The sequence below is a fragment of the Zonotrichia albicollis genome, chromosome 8 (assembly GCF_047830755.1).
Source record: "Zonotrichia albicollis isolate bZonAlb1 chromosome 8, bZonAlb1.hap1, whole genome shotgun sequence".
NCBI classification, from domain to species: Eukaryota; Metazoa; Chordata; class Aves; order Passeriformes; family Passerellidae; genus Zonotrichia; species Zonotrichia albicollis.
This window is the reverse complement of record NC_133826.1, coordinates 24093224-24112277: the sequence shown is the minus strand read 5'-3', so window position 1 is coordinate 24112277 and position 19054 is coordinate 24093224. Positions and strand designations below refer to the sequence as shown.

Sequence of the window (19054 nt, the reverse complement as noted above, 5' to 3'; positions counted from 1 at the left end):
AATTGAGAAAACCTATAGGTCTGGGTTTTTTCCCTGAAGAAAAAGTAGGTGAGGGAGGAAAATCCCCTTTCCCTACATCCTTCCCCTTCATTTTCATAGTGAGCTACAAAATTGCATTGTGCCCAGCACTGTCACTGTCCTGCCCAATGCTCACAGGATGGATTCTATTTTCCTTTTCAGAACAACATGAAAATAGATTCCCAATGCTTTCTTCCCAAACACTTTGCCCAAATTATTAAAAAGCAATATTAACTGCTCCTGCCACAACCTTTGTGCTCTGTAAACACTTTCCACAAAGCACATCTGAACCATCAATCCTTTATCATCCTCTCCAATTTCAGAAATGCATCAGTCCTGTAGTTAAAACTCCTCACACACTTTTGTGATGGGCAGCAAAACCAGAAGTCAGTGGTACACTACATAATCTGCTAAGTAAAGTTAAATGAAAGATTTGGGGGGGTCTGAAAAGGGGGTTTGATCTTTCAATAAATAAACAAATAAATAAGTGACCCACAAGATGAATGCAGGAAGAGAACTCCAGAGGGATGACCAGGACTGTATTAAAAAGCCTCAAGTTCTAAGAGCAACAGATGTTTCCTCTGAAATCCTTCCTTCTGGGACCAAAGACAAATCCCTGGGTTTCTGCTGGATGCAAAGCCACCAGGTGTAACTCACCTGTCTCACACCAGCTATACAACAGTGCTTGCACATTTGGGAATCTCTGCCATGGAGCATCACATAACGTGGAAGAAATTGGATTCTCCCCACACAGCTCATTCTTTATGTTGATTCCCTCTGAAAATTCACTTTTTTCTCTCTTCTCTTTACTTTTTGTCTTTCTTAAAAGAAAATCTGGACAAGGAAGGTTTTAGCAGACCTATCTCAAAATGCTGAAATGGCTTCAAAGGTTCCCTGATGAAGAAATATCAGCACAATAGTGAATTTTTAACAGAAAACCTGAATCCCATGAGAAAAGCTAATATTTTAAGCAATTCAATACTTCTCATCTCCTTATCAGAATAGTACTGATTTTCTTTTCAGCCAAAGCACTTCAAACACGCACATACTTCAATCACAGCAAGCTTGAGGGCTCAAAGTTACACATATGCCAAGAGGGTCTGGTGAAAGACAACCAAAACCACCAGCCAAGACTTTTGGTCCAGTAGTGAAGTGCCCAGCCTGCCACAAGTACTTCCATGGCCCATAGTGGGCCAAAAGCAGCATTGTGTGTCTATTTTATTAACAGCAAGTTCACTTATCTTAAATATGCCTGACATCACCATTGCTCCACATCAGATGCCATTCTCCAGCTCTGTCTCCTCCTCTCCTCCAGGCTTCCAGTAAAATTAGACCTTGCATTAAACTTCCAGTAAAATAATTACAGTTGGCAGGTATTTTTCAACACTGATTTGGAAGCCAAGAAACCAAAGCAAAACAAAACAACACCAAGTCAAGCATTACTCAACTTCCCTCAGAAATAGCTTGTTCTGTAGATCAAACACTGTCACTGGCAGATGGTTTTGCTCTCCACTATTTCATGTGCTCTATGAACTTCACAAAAGGACTGTCTGTATACCTTACAAAATTTCTCTATGATAAAATAGGGGGAAATGTCTCAAGGCCTTCAAAACAACAACAAAAAATGATGACAGAGAGAAAAAGTCCTCCCCAAATGCAGTGGACATTTTTATTGTGGAGATAACAATGAAAAGAAAAAGGAAAGCAAGAAGGAGCTAGAATCCTTCACAAGATTTCTAAGCAGCAGGCATCACCACCATCACTTTCTTCTGCATGCAGATGATATGCTAACAAGCCCTTTAGATAATTTAGTCCATATATATGCTGTGTAGGTGTTTGCTAAAACACTAATGCCAGCATCCAGTCACTACAACAGGTTTGCTTTCTACTTTATTGCATTAAAAACTGTTAGAAGAAGTCACAGAAAAATGTGACAAGAAAGAGAACTCCATTTTCAGAAGTATTTTAAGTCAGTTCACCTCCATTTATTTTTCACCAGCAGCAAGGCTGCGGTTAGGGCTGTTTCCTCCTGGCACTGCTAACTCAGCATTCCCTTGATTCCCACACTTTATCATTCCCCTTTCCTGTTTTTGTACTCTCTGCTGCCTTTTGAGGATGCTGAGCAGGGGCAGGATGAAAAATCGAGAGGAGAGCCCTCAGCTTTCTGAACAGCAGCCTCAGGAAGCAAAGCATTTAACAAACACACTGGAATGCTGATCTTTAATTTTCAGATCATTTAGCTAAAAACATGACCTACAGAAAGGAAAAAGTGATGTTCTAAAAATCCTTGAGGTTTCAAAAACAACAATTCTGTCCATTCAGAGAATCATACCTAGCACTTTTTCCTCTGTCTATACCTACCACTTCTGTCTCATTCCACACTCTTAAGAAAATTCAGGATGTTTAACAAAAAGTGAACCAGGTTTGACTGCAAACATCTTTTGCCAGGATAACTCTCAAAATTGCCTAAGGGCTTGAGACAACCAGATGCTTTAACTAATAATTGAACAGGACACTGCATTTTGTATAGCTCAGAGATGGCTCTGAGACCTTTGTAAGTGGTTTTTTTTCCCCCCCACATGTACACAGCAAAAAAGATGGATCATTCTGGAGATGAGTCACTACTAAAACAACAGAATAAACTCCTGTGAAATGCTGTGGGGTTTCTGCTTAACATTCTCGAGCTGCTTTCTGGGATAATTTGGCAAGGTTCTGGCAAACGCTCCTCCCACAGAAATCAAGCAGAGATTTTGTCAGTGAAATTAATCTAGAAGTGCTTAATATTAATTTCAGTCTCTGCTTACCTTCTCCTCCCGCTTCAAGTTTACTTCCTCCCAAAGCTGACAAAGGAGAATGGAAAGCCACCAGGAGCAGGGTGACTGCTGACTCCAAACCCACAGCCAGGACAGATTTCCACACCTCCAGACAAAGCCCCAGCACATTTGCTACTGCCTGAATATGTACAATGCTACAACGTGGTTTAGATTGCCTTCCATCTGTAACAAGTTCAGCAGGAACATCTTTTGGCTAAAGCCAATTAACACATGGAAAATGGGGAGGGAGTGAAAGGTAGGGGTTAGTGAGGCTTTGGTGCCAAGCAGTCAGCAGAAAACTCAATCTAAACCCAGAGCTTCCTGCTGCCATGGTCTGTCTACACATCCACCCTCCCAAAATCCTGACAGACCTGTACACTCTCAGTGGGTACAGGCACCACAGTAATTACTGCCACCCAATCCAATCTGCACACAGATCACTAATTAACCCAGAACACGCAGAAGGTACCCAACCCAGAGTCACAGATAATGTCCCTGTCTGTCACCAACGCTAATCTCAGGGTCATCAGGGGACACTGGGTGCTTACCTGGTCAGCTGCCCTATGCTGCAATCTGCCCCATTGTCTCTGCATGTCTCCTGCTACTCATTTATCCCTATTACCTTCTTATTTATCCCTATTGCTTTCTTATTTATCCATACTACCTTCTGGCTCTGCACAGCTCCCTGACAGGTTGGGCTCTGATCCCAGGGAACAGGGATGGGACAAGAAAAAATGGCCTCAAACTGTGCCAGGGAAGGTTTAGATTGGGAATACTGGATTGAATATCAGGGAAATTTCTTCATTCAAAGGGCAGTCAGGCCCTGGAACAGGCTGCCCAGGGCAGGGATGGAGTCACCACCCCTGGGGGCATTCACAAGACATGCAGATGTGGCCCTTGGGTGCATGGGTTAGTGGTGGGCTTGGCAGTGCTGGGGGAACAGCAGGACTCAATCTCAGAGATCTTTTTAAACTTTAATAACTCCAAAATTGTACTTAAAAGCTACAATATAGATTATTATCAATGTTACAAATATACCTTCAGTTAGGGACACTTGCACCTTTTATTAGAGTTGCTCTGGAGGAATAGGTACATTCCTACCATCCCTGCTCCCACATCTGCACAGAGGCACTTCAGCAGACTGGACATGGCAAACCCTTTGTTCTTAGGGTCACTGCTCAATCACTTCAGCCATTTTATACTGGAATCTGATGCAGAATAGAATAAACTGCTTATTTACCATACAAATTATAGTAGGACTAAAAACATTCTGATTGGCTGTGCATAGTTGAGTAGCAGAAAACATGAGGAAAAATGCAATCTTTAAAAAAGTGACCAACTCTGAAAGTAAATGAATTTTTGTACTGGCTTCAAAGAGACTAAATTAAGGGAGTTTCAACAAAACAAATCATTAAGTCTGTAAACATGAAAGCAACTTTAGGTTGCCTAAGACTTTGCAGATAGCACACACATGAGGTTCCCTGCCCAAAACCAGCCCTGGAGCTCTTTGTCCTGGACACCAGGCCCTGCTGCACCTCCCTTACCTCTGTGCCTTCCCTCCACTACCTCTGCTGACAAGCCAGCTCTTGTTCCTTGGTGTCCTGCCAGGACCTCTCCTGGCAAACATCCTGTGTGCCAGCACAAGTGGCAACATGAAACTGCAGGAGAATTGGTGCTGCTCTGGCTTTTGCAGGTCACTGCAACACCACACAGCACGGGGGGGGGGGGGGACGACAAAAAAGAAATACCAAAGCCTCCATCTACAGAGCAGAGCCTTTAACCAGGCAAAGCTACTGGAATCACAAATCTCTGTATTCCCCTTTCCCAACAGTGTGCCCACAATGACACTGATTTCTTCCATCAACCCCATCCCAAGTTTAACAAGTGAGCTTATCCATTAAATTTCACCTATACCCTCATCTCTCCCCCAAAAACACACACTCAATTAGCTACAGTTAAGGAACCACAGTAAAATGGATTTTAATCAAATGCAGTTTCTTTTTCTTCTTGCTGCTGTTGCTTTGCCTTTTACTTACTTATCTACTTGTCTGTCTTGCAATCAAATCCCAGAATACAAAGCAGCACCACTGAGAATCAGGGAACTAACACAAGTGGTGATTATTTTGCTGTAACACCAGTTATCTAAGTGGTTTGTGGTAGAAAGAGAGATGGTTTAGGGAACAAACAAGGGGTGCAGTCAGAGATCAAAAGAAATACTGCTCCTAAGTGGAATATTAACATTTCCCTACAGAAGAGATGACAGGAAGATCAGTAAAGCACATTAAGCAGAATCACTGCAGTTCACAACTGGAATATTTACAAGCTTTTTGGCTGATCTTTAGTATTGCAGAATTGAAGAAAAATCCTGACTGAATCTTTCCTCTTCTGCCTCACCCATACCTAGTGGTGCTGTTCAGCATGATTCCAGTGACAAATTTTCTGTCTGGATCCAGCCCAACTCTATGTCACCCATTAGAAGAGACGGGTGCACTATGAAGAAAAGCAACACAAAGCCATGGCAGCCTACAGAAATCAGCTCTGGCCCTGAGCACTCACTCAGAAAGTTTTCATTCACAACAGACACCATAAAAAGGATAGGAGAAAGAAGCATTTGATCATTTCTGCCCCTGACCACACACCTTGAGACAGCAATGCAAAGCACACGTGAGCCCTTACACGATGTCCTTTCCAACACCAAGTGCCTCCTTCTGGCTTTGCTAGGCCGTGCCTCAGTTTCTCCTGCTCACGTTTCTAGCCTCATGCCATCAGCTGTTTAGCTCTTCACATTCCATCTTAGCACTCCACCTTGCCACCTCCTTGTTCATTACATTTATGAACATTATACTCCCACTCTCCCTGTCATTTTTCTGGTTACTGACACCAGCTCTGGATGGTGACAACCCAAACACAACATGCTCAGGCTCTGCCTTAACCCCAAAATGAAGGGTCAGCCAAAATCAAACACCCAAGGCCAGGCCAGATGAGGCTTGGAGCAACCTGGTCTAGCAGAAGGTGTCCCTGTCATTCCAGGGGTTGGAATGATATAATCTTTAAGGTGCCTTCCAACCCAGGCCATGCTATGAACATCTGGGAAATCTTCTTTGCTGGGCATCATGGTGGCCAACCATTAATCTGAACTTCTTCCTAGAAGTTTATTTTTAATGCATGCTAAGCCCAAGGTACCCAAAGATTCCAGTCTGTATGAGGTAGGTAGGGACTGCAGAAGGGCGGTGGGAGCTGAAGTTTGGGGACAACCAAACACCAGATGTTCAGGGGAGCCATACACCTTCTAAAGAGAGCAACCAGAAATACATGTGCTAAACTTCATCTATACAAATTTTCCTATTTGTAAACAAATTAACATAGCCACAATATATGACTGTACTTCTGTCTTCCAGGACCAGTGAGTCAGAATTGCTGTTTACAGTTATTAGCAATGCAACCCTGCAGTCCATCAGCACTGCCTTCGCCCTGCGGAGGCAGGTGAAGCTTCAGAAAACATCAGGAAATAAGGATGCGCACCCCAGCCCCAGGACTGCACTCTGAGCATTAGTACTTGTCATACACTGCAAGAAGAAATACTCTGTCGTAATTTTGACCTTAAAAATAGTATTTGACAAGCAAATCTATAATGAGAACAGAATTAAGATACTGAGGTTCAAGTTAATCAAAGGATTTTGAAAAATAATCCAGATTTTACTCTGGATCAAAAAACCCAAACAAAAACACTTCAAAAGCAAGAAAAAGAATCAGTTTTTATTTTTGTGATAGCAAAGCACAGAACAAGCTCAGAGCCTTACCACAAAGACACTGTTGTGGCTGCAGAGAGCCTGGCTGGGCAACTCCCACCACAGCAGCTCCCCAGCCCCCAGGAAAACAAGCTGTGGTCTCCCAACTCCCATCCCAGGGCACCATTCCCTACCCCATGTCGTTTTTCTCCTATTCCAGCAATATCTGGAAGCAAATATATGTTCTCCCCCTTATCACAGGCTTTGAAGCTCTTTTATCAGTGCATGCTTGTTCTCTTTTTTCCTCAGCTTTCCCTAGAACAAAGCAGCAAACAGGAGAGAAACCAGGGGAACTGCCAAAGACAGATGCACACAGCACTCCTACATTTCCAGGTAATCACAAACAACTGAAGGTCCAAGGCACTGCCCCTGAGCCCACGGTAATTTCCATCAGTTTTAAACTTAGTTCTAGAGCACCTCGAATCTTTCAACCTACTCAGCCTGGTGGCTAATGACCAGGTAGGGATGAGGAACAGGAGACTGGAGACAGCTTCCAACCCTTACCACCAACAGGCATACTGTGCCTTAAGGGCCAAAGTCATTCCCATCTTCTGCTTTCCATCACTCCTTTGCCATTTAAATCAAGGCCCAGAACCAGTCCTGCAGTCTGATGATACAGAAAGGTCCCTGCACTCCTCCAGTGCTGGGGTTCTTCCCCCTCAACACTGGTCAGCATTCCCACAGTCAGCACCACAGCTCAGTCTGCACCTGGAAAAAACCTTATGGATATGGGTGCTAGCTCACAGAGTTTGGTTTCACTGGCACTGAAGCAGCAGCTGAAGCTCACACGCTACTTTCACTTTTACACCCAGTCACACTTAGTATTTTTGAAAGCAATAAAACCATTTCAACACACAAATTCAGGCATGTTCATGACATGTCAGGGGAGATGGTAGCAGGTAAGGAATGGAAAATTATAGATGAGGAAAAGAAGAATGGGAAATTGAACACTTAAGAAAGCAGAGAGGTGACCAATTAAAAGAATCCATCAGCAAACCAGACAGCACCAATCACCAGGTAGCAACCATGAAACAGAAAACCAAAAGTCTTCAGAGCTGCCTCCACTCTTACCTGCAGTTTTTATTCCTGAGGATATTCAGTCACAACCAAGATCAAAAGCAGAGCTGACCTCATACTCTAGGAAAGCTCAGAGATTTTGGGGGATAATTTCCTTATCCTTACGGCACAGTTAATTCACCTGGGATCTTCCCTCCCACCTCTGCCTCTTTCCAGGACTGCATCAAAACTTGCCTTGGCCAGAGACACCTCGGGAAGCAGCTGATGCTGATTGTGGCCAACAACAGCCTGCTTGTACCTTTTCAAAGCACAGGATGATGCAAAAACGCCCCAGAAAAGAGTTGTTTCTTCTGCATTTGGCTTAGCGCATAAAACATACAGGAACACAACAATTATCCTGGTTATTTACACTCCACTAAAGAGATAAGGGCTGTGACGACAAGAGCGAGCAAGTGGGTTCTTCATGTGCTTTCCCAGGATAGCAGCAGCTCTTGGGAGAGCAGGGTGGAAGAGAAGAGAGGAGGCATTGCCATCAGTCTTCATCACAGCCAGATCATTCCTGTACCTCAAATGAAGTGTTTTATTTTAAAACCAGGTCTTTAGACTGGTGGGGGTTTGCACCTTGGGTTTGTTTTGGAGGGCAGGTAGGAGGGAAAAGGTAGCAGTAGAACAACTACTTGCCTTACTCATCTACAACAGGAGCAGAGAAATCTGTCCTTATGCACTAGAGGCATTGTAAACCTCAGAAAAACAGGAGCCCTCAACATGTTACATCTAATGAATATCTTCAGTGAACTCCCCTTGTTTTGTGTAGCCTCCCTAGCCCTGTGCTGCTGCCCAACCTGTTCTGCCTACAAAGGAAAGCCAGGGCAGGGCCTGGAAGGGTTTGGAACAATTTTTCCCCAAGCAGCAACATCGCTATGTGCTGATTCTGCCACATTTGCTATTGCTTCAACATCAGCACCTTCAGAAGCCCAAAGCCTCGAGGCTTTGCCCGGCCCATCTTCCCTGACTGGGCAGGAACACCAACTCAATCCCATGTCTGCACCAGGACAGGAGTCAGGGCCTGGTTGGCCCTGATGGACACAGGGGAGGAAGGGCAATGGCCTCGTCCCCACCCCGGCAGCTGCTAGGTGGGAAGGAGCCAGGAGAGAGCCACATTTGCTATTGCTTCAACCTCAGAACCTTCAGAAACCCAAAGCCTTGAGGCTTTGCCCAGCCAATCTTCCCTCAGCAGGCAGGAACACCATCCCAATCCTACATCTGCACCAGGACAGGAGTCAGGGCCTGGCTGGCACTCGGACATAGGGCAGGAAGGGTGATGGCCTCATTCCCAGCCTGGCAGCTGCTGGGTTGGGAGCAGCCACATTTGCTATTGCTTCAACCCCAGCACCTTCAGAAGCCCAAAGCCCTGAGGCTTTGCCCAGCCAATCTTCCCTGCCTGGGCAAGAACACCATCCCAATCCCACGGCAGGAACACCATCCCAATCCCATGTCTGCACCAGGACAGGAGTCAGGGTCTGGTTGGCCCTGACAGACATGGGACAGGAAGGGCAATGGCCTTGTCCCTAGCCTGGCAGCTGCGGGGTGGGAAGGAGCCACATTTGCTACTGCTTCAACCTCAGCACCTTCAGAAACCCGAGGCCCTGAGGCTTTGCCCAGCCAGTCTTCCCTCAGTGGGCAGGAACACCATCCCAGTCCCGCATTTGCACCAGGACAGTGTTCAGGGCCTGGTTGGCCCTACGGACACGGGGCAGGAAGGGCGATGGCCTCGTCCCCACCCGGCAGCTGCTGGGTGGAAGGAGCCGGGGCACAGCCCTAACTCCCAGCTAAGTTGGGTGGCTGAATCAGCGCGGGTGGACAGCGACTTACTGCTGACACAGAGCTGCAATAAATCACCACCTTTCTGGAGCAAGCAGGAAGTTGCAGGGGTGACTTAGTCATCCTCCATCCTGACGCCATTCCAGGAGCAGAGCCACATACGTCCCCCGGCTTTGGGCTGTGCCCGTGGCCCAAAAATAGCTTTTAAGCCAAATCCTGCAGTCATCATTCAAAGCTGAAACCCTTTTATTTACACTCAGCAAGAACTCATGTATGTTTTTGACGATGCTGAGAGTAACCAGTGCTTAAATTATTTGCTTAGCAAAGGAGCCTATTTAACTACAAGTTACACCAAGTAGGCAATGTTTTCTGACCCACATAGAAGCTAATAATTTGCATTTTATGGAACCACTTTGCATAGACAACCCATCTTAATGGCCACAGCTTACTGTACAAGAATTAATAATTGAAAAGCAACTCGTCAGCACTGTTATTTGTGTTACAGGTAACTCACAAACCTCATTACACTGTAGCATTAAATTTCCAATGACCTTCTGGAAAGCTGCTCGCTCTGAGAGTCTTTTTTTAAGGCATGATCTCTCAGAATGCCAAATAATTACAGAGAAAGTATGTGACAGCTACCCAGAGTCTGTGGGAAAGGCCAGGCAAAACACCCTGTCAGAAATGTACCAGCCTGATCCCCCCTTTGGCTGAAGAAGTGACTTTGACTTCATGAATCCCCCCTCTCTCCGGCCAGTCACTTGACCACGCTTCTCTCACAAATTTCTGTCTAAAGCCAGATTAATCCTACTTCATCCAGTCCCCAGACATCTAAGAAGCTCCAGCCCTTTTTCTCTCAAATCATTGACTTTCAAACCATTTCTGTTGCGGCACCCAAGCGTTTGCTGTGGATGAAAGAAGGCTCAAAGACGAGCACAGAAGTGTAAAGGCAAACAAAAATTACATGGCAAAGCCTGGGATTTTCATAGTCTTAGGGAAATTAGGTCCCCTGAATCCCACAGCAACTCTGAGAAAAGTCGAGTGCATAATTTTCCATTATGCTTGTAAAAAATCCCCAAATAAATGTACAACTAAATGCAGCTTCACGAGGCTGAGCGTTCCTTATTCTCCTAAACGTCGTTACTGAGCCTGAGGTCTCTTATTCCACGTTTTAATATCTGATTTTCCAGAAAACAGCTCAGAATGGTAGTTCCAGGAAAACCCAGCTCCGAGCCCTGTTGTTGGGGAAGAGCAGCAGAGCAGCCCCCCATATGGAGCTGCCTGTCCCGCTGACAGAGGCTCTCTGTGCTGGCAGCACAGTCACTCCTCGCTGTGACGTCTTTGCTCGGGGCTGTGCCCCTACACAATCTGCTCCAGAACAAGCTCACTGACTCCTGCCATCCCCAAAGCTCCTCTGGCATGTTCCTGCCGACTGAAGCAGGAAGATTTGGGGCAGCCAGGGGCTGATTTATCTCTGTGTGAATGCCTGCTGGTGTAATTTGCGCAGCTCTACCAAACAAAACATTTTCACTGCCATAGCAAAGGCAAACTTGCCCAAATCCAATTTGTTAGGTACTTAATTAGCATCTCTGCTGCAATCCTGGAGACAAAAGAAGGAAGCGCTCCCCCTCCTCCCATGAGCATCAGGACTTTTTAATCTCAAAGGTAACACCTTATCCAACATGACCAAAGCAGAAAGAATACAGCTCCCTCTTACTATTAAACAAGATCATCTCAGGAGCTTGCTCATCATGAGGTTTTGATTTTAATTTCAGCAGCCCTGGCTGATAGACTCCCACACCTGAAAACTAGGGAGCAATTTAATAACATAAATCATAAGAAAAAACAATTATATCCATTAGAGTTTCAAATGGTAAAAAGAATAGAGATGGGATTAGAAAACCCTGGCTGGCTTTCCCTTCACCCACTAATCAAACAAATCCCTGAAGTATTCGCAGGAGTTTCTCCTCTCCACATTTCTGTGGCAGACAAAGGGGAGAGCCAGATCTGCTCCTCTGGATTCAGTCTGGCTTATTCAGCAGCTTCAGCTCCGCTCTTTCGGATTCCTGCAAAAAATAAAGGCTCAGAAGGGAAAGCTGAGCCCCTGGGCATCCACCAGACCACAACTACTGCACGCACATAGGCTGCACCGGGAGGAGAGGAGCAGCAGCCTGTCCTTCAGCATCACATGGCTGGCCATGCTCAGCAGCCCAAACCACAGCCTGAAACAGCCCAGCTCAGAGAACGCCCTGGAGCTGGGCACAGGCACTGCTAACAAAAGAGCAGCTCCTGCACACTGCCAGTGCATTTACTGCAGTCAGCCTGGCAGTGCATTTGCTGCACGTCAGCTGTGCTCCCTTCAAGATGCAGCTGGAGTGAGCAGGCCTGTATATGAAATGAAGCAGCAGGATCCTAAGTGGATATTGCCAGAGCAGAGAAACATCTTAGTCATCCCTCCAAGTTGAAGCAGAATGGGCTTAGAGCCCATTGCCAGCCCTTAGAAAGACAGCATTTGTTTTGGTTTACCAGCCGATTCTTCCCTCAGACTGTTTTCCACTGGAGAAGTGCAAATGTCTGCTACTCAGAGCTTTACTGAATAGCAATTTAAAAGGAATTCTTCAAACACAGAGGTGAACCTCACCAAGCCTGCTTCCCCAGGAACAGCACACCGACATCATGAAAGTGCACAGGGCATGGAAAGTGCTGCTGCCACTGTAAGAAAGGGAACACAAGCAACGCGTTCCTTCCTCTGTGTCTTCCTGCAAAAACAACCTCCCTGCCCAATATCCAAAACTGCACAGGCTCCACAAATCTAATTAGCCATGACTCCAAAACGCAGAGCTCTGTCTGTCCAAATGCATAAACATTAAAGTTGTTTTGCTTTTATTAATAAAATCTTGGGACAGGAAGAGATAAAAATCCTAAGGAGGAAAGTCTAAGAGGTAAGTACCTCCCCCTCCCCGAGTAAAGAGCTGTCTTTGTGTGAATAAACTGGGCAACCTAGATAAACTTCTTCTTGTTTATTATAAAAGCACAAGTTCACCAAGGTCCTTTTATGTCCTGATGTATGAAATTATTCCAGCTACATATAATTTCACAGAGCCAAAGGGGTGAGGCTATGGTATTTATAGATACATTCAGGGCTAGAATTTTGGTTAGCAGCAACATTTTCGTGGCCTCAACACCTAACACACTTTTGGGAAAATGCCCACCTGTATATATAGATCCTGGGAAATTTTCCCTATTAAATACATATCTCAAGTGAACTTGCTCTTTATCTTTTTCCAAACTTGACAGATGAAGCCTGTGCCTTTCTCCTAGAGATACAGAGACAGAAGGAGAAGAAACTGAGGCCACTTTCATAGCAAGAGGAAAGTCTGTAAGCCCATCCTGATGCTTTCAGACACATTCACTGGTTTGGTTTTCTTTATTCTCCAAAACAGGGCCTCAGATTTCCTAAGCACATGCCACACATTAAGACATGAATCTCTGTAAACAACTCAAAACACCAAGAGACAGGGCTCCACAAAAAAAAAAGAGGAAGAATCATTTTCTGTCATTCAGGTGACAAATTAGGAGCTCACAATGGTTTAAAAACCTGTTTCTCCAAACTTCTAACCCAGAGCCTTGCCTAAAGTCTGCTCAGGATTGGATCAATACTGCAGTTAAATCACTTGGCACTGGCATCTCTTCTCTCCAGAATTACCTTCCTTTGAAGCAAGGAACAGCAGACATGTAGGCAAGGGATGCTGTTGGATTAACACTGCTCCAGAGATCTTATCCATATCCATACACAGTTGTTGTGTATAGCATCATTATGTAAGCCTCTCTATTTTTAAAACAAAACATTTGTCTGGTCAGTCTCTACCATTATCCCACCCCATAAACCATCAGGCTGAAATTCCACCCACTTTAATCATAAGTTTACAGGCTTAAGGGTGGAAAAGTAGTAGAAATGACAAGATCAAGAACTTATATTTGCTTTAGAAACATGAAAATTCTACCCTTTTTTATCAATGGGATTTCAGAAGCCACCACAATAAGGGCACTGCCCAAGCTTCCCAGGGAATGGGCACAGCCCCAAGGCTGCCAGAGCTCCAGGAGGGTTTGAACAAGGCTCCCAGGGATGCACAGGGACTGGAGGGGTATCTGTGCAGGGACAGGGTTGGACTCCATGCTCCTAATGGGTCCCTTCCAGCTCAGGATACCCTTTGTAGGATTCTGAATAAATTATCAACCTTTGAAGAGCTTATTTTAATAAGCCAAACACAACTTTGCCACCAGTATCCAGAAGTCTGTGACCCAGAGGACTCCTGCAACTCAGACAGACTCCTGAACCACAAGCAGAAAAATAAATACTGTAGGTCAATTAACAGCCAAGGGATTCTGCTTCTGTGCCACACAAAGAAAAAGTGGAATTTAAACCACAACTTTATTACCACCCATCTACTCTTGAAATGTTAGAATATGGCGTGGTGGAAGCCAACCTATAGAACAGTTCAGAAACTGAGTTACAGATTTTCTGCATCATGCAGCACTTAGTGGAATCTGTATTACTTAGCTTCAAGCTCTTTAATACAACTATTAAATTCTGTTCTCTGCATTCTCTTTCATGTCCTAAAATGTGGCACCAGATCCCTTGCTAAAATTTACTTTGGTAAATCTTCCAACAATGTTGCTGAAGTCGCTCCTTGGCTTGCAGCAACTCTTTTGTCATCTGAACATTTCTGAGTCGAGACTCACCCCAATCTATGTCAAGGATGCACAGCTGCAGAAATCACTTCTTGTATTTGAACATTTTTTGCATGCAGTCACCTAAATCTGACAGCCATAATGGTACCTATGCATGAAATGTGACTGCAAACAGGGCTGGGATTATACCTCACCGCAAATATAAAGCGGTCATCTTCACTCACCTTCTAAGATCACTTAGCATCCCCACATAGAGTTAATTTCTGTGTGAAAATATAAAAAGAAATATATTCTTCTAGAATTCAGATGAAACTGTAAAATGAAAATAAAAAATCCTTTTCAGACTGGGTTCCCCAGCACAGGAGGTTGTGAACACTAATGTCATGAAGTTTTTTGAAACTAATTATGACATTTTTTTAGAGAAGACAATCCATCAGCAGCTATTAAACACAGTTTAATTCCTCCTTGGAGCTGCCACCCCAAAGGTTTCCTAGGGTGGTGACTGCTACAAGGGTTTAGCAGGAGGGGAACTTCACTGTTCCAGTTTTTCTATGCACCTGGGAGTGGTCCCATCAGAGGAGCTACCGAGCCAGACAGACCTCTAGTCTGACAGAGACTAACTGCTCTTACTTCATTCACAAAATTGAAGATGACAGGAGAGCAACCTGTTAATAAATCAGAGCTGAAGTAAACTTGTACCAGTAAAAGAAATACCCTTAACATGACTGACTGCATATCACATTCCACACTGCCTCCTCTGAACATCCTACAACACAGCCTTAATAGCATTACCTATTCCCTGAAGCACCTCTTTGGATTCCAGTGTACCCAAAATGTGCCTGGGTACATTTATCACAAATGTTATGCAGCACACAGAGTAGCCAGTGGCACAGTGATAGACATTTGCAAGTGCCTGTGAAATCCCTTTGCAATTACATACCTGGTTATATAGAATTAAACACAGCCAGCAAGGAAATAAATAACAATAATAATAAACTCTGGAGTATTTTTGGGCATGTATTCAAAATGTAGCTCTGTTCCATCCCCTGCTAGAGTAGAAGATGGAAAAGCAGCATCCTCGAGGGTCCCTTACCTTTCCCTGAATGAGGCGAAGATTGGAAGGCTCAGGCTCCACACCAACACAAAGGCCTCTGGAAAACTGACTGCAGGAGTTGCTTACTCCTCCTTTCCCCCAAACATTCAATGCCATCACATCCTGTATTTTCAGAACAAAATTGCCCTCCTGGAGCAGCAGAGCCCAGGCGAGCCCAACTGCAGATGGGGGTCCCAGCAAGGCACTGCACACACCTATGGAGAGGTCCATGCTGATCAACACCTCCCTCTCCTCCCCACGTTCCTGGTATTTCCCCCACATCCCAGCCTGCCCCTTCCCCTCTCAACTCCTGCCACCTCCAGCACGGTGGCAATGCCTGCATGTCATTGCCTGCTCGCTGAGCAGATTCAGGGAGACAAGCCCTGAGAACCTCTCCTGCAGCAATGCCACCACCACAACAGCGACAAGAAACAGCCAACTAATAATGGACCAGTTGAGGGGCTGCCAGCTTCAGCAAACATGGCTAGAATTGTATTTTTTGTTTAGTTCAGGAAGCTTCCAGTTGAGCATCAGTCAGCTTGCTTGACCCAAGCCCTGGACTGCAGTAGCCCAGAGGCTGCACAGCACCCCAGGCACCAGCGGCTGTGCACAAAGATTTCCACGAGGCCTTGGGTTGTCAACTAAATGAAGCCAAAAGTAAGTTTGCCCATGCGTGCAGGCAGCACCTAAGGCACTGCAGAAGCTCCTGGAGCACTGACAATCGATAGTAAGTACATCATAATCCCAAAGAGATTGCTGAAAATTTGTTTAGTACATTACTGTGTCCACTCATTGTGTTTCCACCCAGTATTTGCAACACACCAAGTGCAGCAGATCTGCCCGATGTAAACAGCTGCCCTAATCCACGCTGTTCTATAGATCGTGTTTACCCAAGGCTGAATGATCATTTCAACCTTTGTTAATCTGATTGCATAACAAACCACAGCAGCCTGAAATAACCAAGCTGCTCTCTCCAGCACACATTAGTTGAAGTCAGTAATTTCAGCACCCTGCTTCTTCTCAAAAACGGACCAGACCAGATCGTGGAGAAAGAAGAAAACAAACCAAGTACCTGGCCACTGCTTTCACAGCCAACCACCAGACACATCACAGCACGCAGATGCCACGGGGCACATTCACACCTGGAGCGGGCTGGGAGCACAAGGCAAAGCAAAATGTTCACAAGCCATGAGCTCCACTGCGCAACTGAAGCACATTCTGCTGGAGCTCGCTCACAGCTCGGCGCAGGCTCGCGAGCAAACCACACAGCGTGGATTTCCAAAACATGAAATTGCACGTATATAAACAAAGGCTGTAATTTACACGGCAAGATCCTATGAAAGCTTATCTAGCACATGACATCACACCCATAAATTACAACTTAAAGCACCTGTGCCAAACTGCTCCCACCCCGAAATGAACGTGATTAATATCATCTGCTCATCCATGCCCATGCCTCTTGGGAATAAACACACATGAAGTACCTCCCAAGACAGAGTAGTATTTAAAGATTCTTCAGACAATGAGAAGATTTATAATTATTATTGCATTGCATCATCACAAAGCCTTAAACAAATCAAGCTGCCTCATCATATGACACCTAAGATAATACAAGGTTAAATAGCATCAAGCAGTATCGGTTAACTTCACTTGTACAGAAGGACAAATACCCCCACAGCCCCTGGGCACAGGGATCTTCAGCCTCACAGCTATCATTAAACAGCAAGTTAGACAAGCAAAATCAAAACACACGGATTTCTTTGAACAGGCCCAGAATCAGAATCTTTCCACTGAAATCCAACCAACCAGGTTGTAGGGAAAGTGAAGGGCAAGCGAATGGGGAACTGAATAAGGTAAGGGATGTGTTTCAGCATCTCTCAGCTTTAGTTCACTGGTCCATGATCAGCTTGGGAGAAATCATGAGGCGGTATCAGGAGCTAACATTACACTGACTATTGACCACAGCCAGCTTTGCACAGCACACAACAGAATTCCTCCTCTGGACTGATGATAGCCGAAGAGGCTGCCTTATGGCACAACTGGCAGACAAGACAGGCATCAGCCGACTCTCTAACCAAAACACGCCTGAATACCTTTGTAAGGCAAAACCAGCCAAGTATCTCCGCTCCAGGCATAAATATCTGCTCCTCCGAGTCCGCAGCTCCCCACAAATAATTGCCAATTATCGCCGTGCCCCCACGCTCCGCCCGCGCCGGGGCACTGCCCCCGCAGCAGGCCGTGCGCCGGGAGCGGAGCGGCTCCGCCGGCTCTGTCCGCGCCAGCTGGGTCCGTGCCGGCTCCATCACGCTCTGCCCGCACCGAATCCCCATTTCTGCGCGTTATTACCAATCTGACATCACCCCAGAGCAAGCACAGTCTGACATCTACAGTTAACTCGGCGATGGTGTAAGTGCCGCCCGGCGCACGGTGCGCCCGGTGTTGCAATACTCTGCTGCCGAGCATCGAAAAAGAACGTAAATAGACACGGATATGGACACGCAGCTATACGTACAAACCCGCCGGAGAGCGGCTGGCAGGGCTCGCTCCCGCCCCGGCCGTGCAGCCGCAGCCGAGCCCCCCGGTGGCAACGGCCCCGGCCCGGCAGCGCCGGGGGGGCTCCGAGCCGCCCACCCGCAGCCATTTCCCCGCCGCGGCCGCGGGTCCGGCGCTCCCGGCGAGCCCGCTCCGCACAAAGCCCGCCGGGCCATGAATAAAACATCGCCCGGAGGCGGCGGCCAGGGGGGTCGGCATACGAGAAATAAGGGAATGGAAAGGGGAGCGGAGGATGGGGGGCTCCACCCCGCCCCTGACCCGCGCTGCCCCGGGCCCGGGCGCTCACCTCGGCAGCCGCGCTCGGAGCGGCTCCCCCGGGCCGGAGCGGGCGGCGGGCGCGGGCGGCTGCGGCTCCCGGGCGGTGTGCGGCGGCGGCAGGGAGCGGAGCGGAGCCGAGCTGAGCCGAGCCGAGCGGCCTCTCGGGGAGCGGGCGGGGCGGAGCGGGCGGGGCGGGGCGGAGCGGGGCCGTCACCGCGGGGAGGAGTCGCCCGCGGGCTGCGGGGTACCGGGAGTGCCCATCCCGCGCACGGATCCCGGAGGTACCGCGAGTGCCCATCCCGCGCACGGATCCCGGGGGTACCGAGAGTGCCCATCCCGCGCTCGGATCCCGGGGTACCGGGAGTGCCCATCCCGCGCTCGGATCCCGGGGTACCGGGAGTGCTCATCCCAGAGTACTGGCACCGCTGGCACCGCTCCTCCCGCACACGGATCCGCGGTGTTGCAGGGCAGGGGCTCTGAGCCGGGAGGAAGCAGGTGCCCGGTGAGGTCACGATGCACAAATGCGGAATAATGGAATCGGTGGGGGAAGGAGGGACCTCTGGAGATGGTGCAGTTCAAATTCCCCCAAGGCAGGGTAACCCGGCGCAGGTGAAACAGGTGGGTTTGGGATATTTCAGAGTTGGAGATGCCACACCTTCCCTGGACAGCTGTTCCAGGGTTCTGCCACCCTCCATGCAAAGAAGTTCTTCCCCATGGAAGTGGAGGGTAAGCTCCAATCTCTGTGCCCATGGACAGGACCCAGGGAGCAGCTAGAGCTGTGTCAGGGCAGGGTTAGGCTGGATATCAGGAAAGGCTCTTCCCCAGAGGGTGCTGGCACTGCCCAGGCTCCCCAGGGAATGGGCACAGCCCCAAGGCTGCCAGAGCTCCAGGAGGGTTTGGACAATGCTGCCAGGGATGCACAGGGTGGGATTGTTGGGGTGTCTGAACAGGCACAGGGGCTGCACTGCATGACCATGTGAGTCCTTCCAACTCTGGATATT

The 19054-nt window shown here is 47.1% G+C and overlaps 1 protein-coding gene across 2 annotated transcripts in view; it reads right to left on the bottom strand.

Annotated features, from left to right (window-relative positions):
* The window catches only part of C8H1orf21 (chromosome 8 C1orf21 homolog), a 100529-nt gene extending 82282 nt beyond the window's left edge, over positions 1–18247 (bottom strand). Inside the window, exon 1 of one of the 2 annotated variants that reach the window (XM_074546289.1) lies at positions 18082–18247. The gene's annotated coding sequence lies outside the window, so the exon portion shown is untranslated. Of the gene's footprint in view, positions 1–17335; positions 17484–18081 lie in introns of those variants that run through there. The other variant, XM_005487044.4, reaches the window with a different exon arrangement.
* Between the last annotated feature and the right edge of the window lie 807 nt (positions 18248–19054).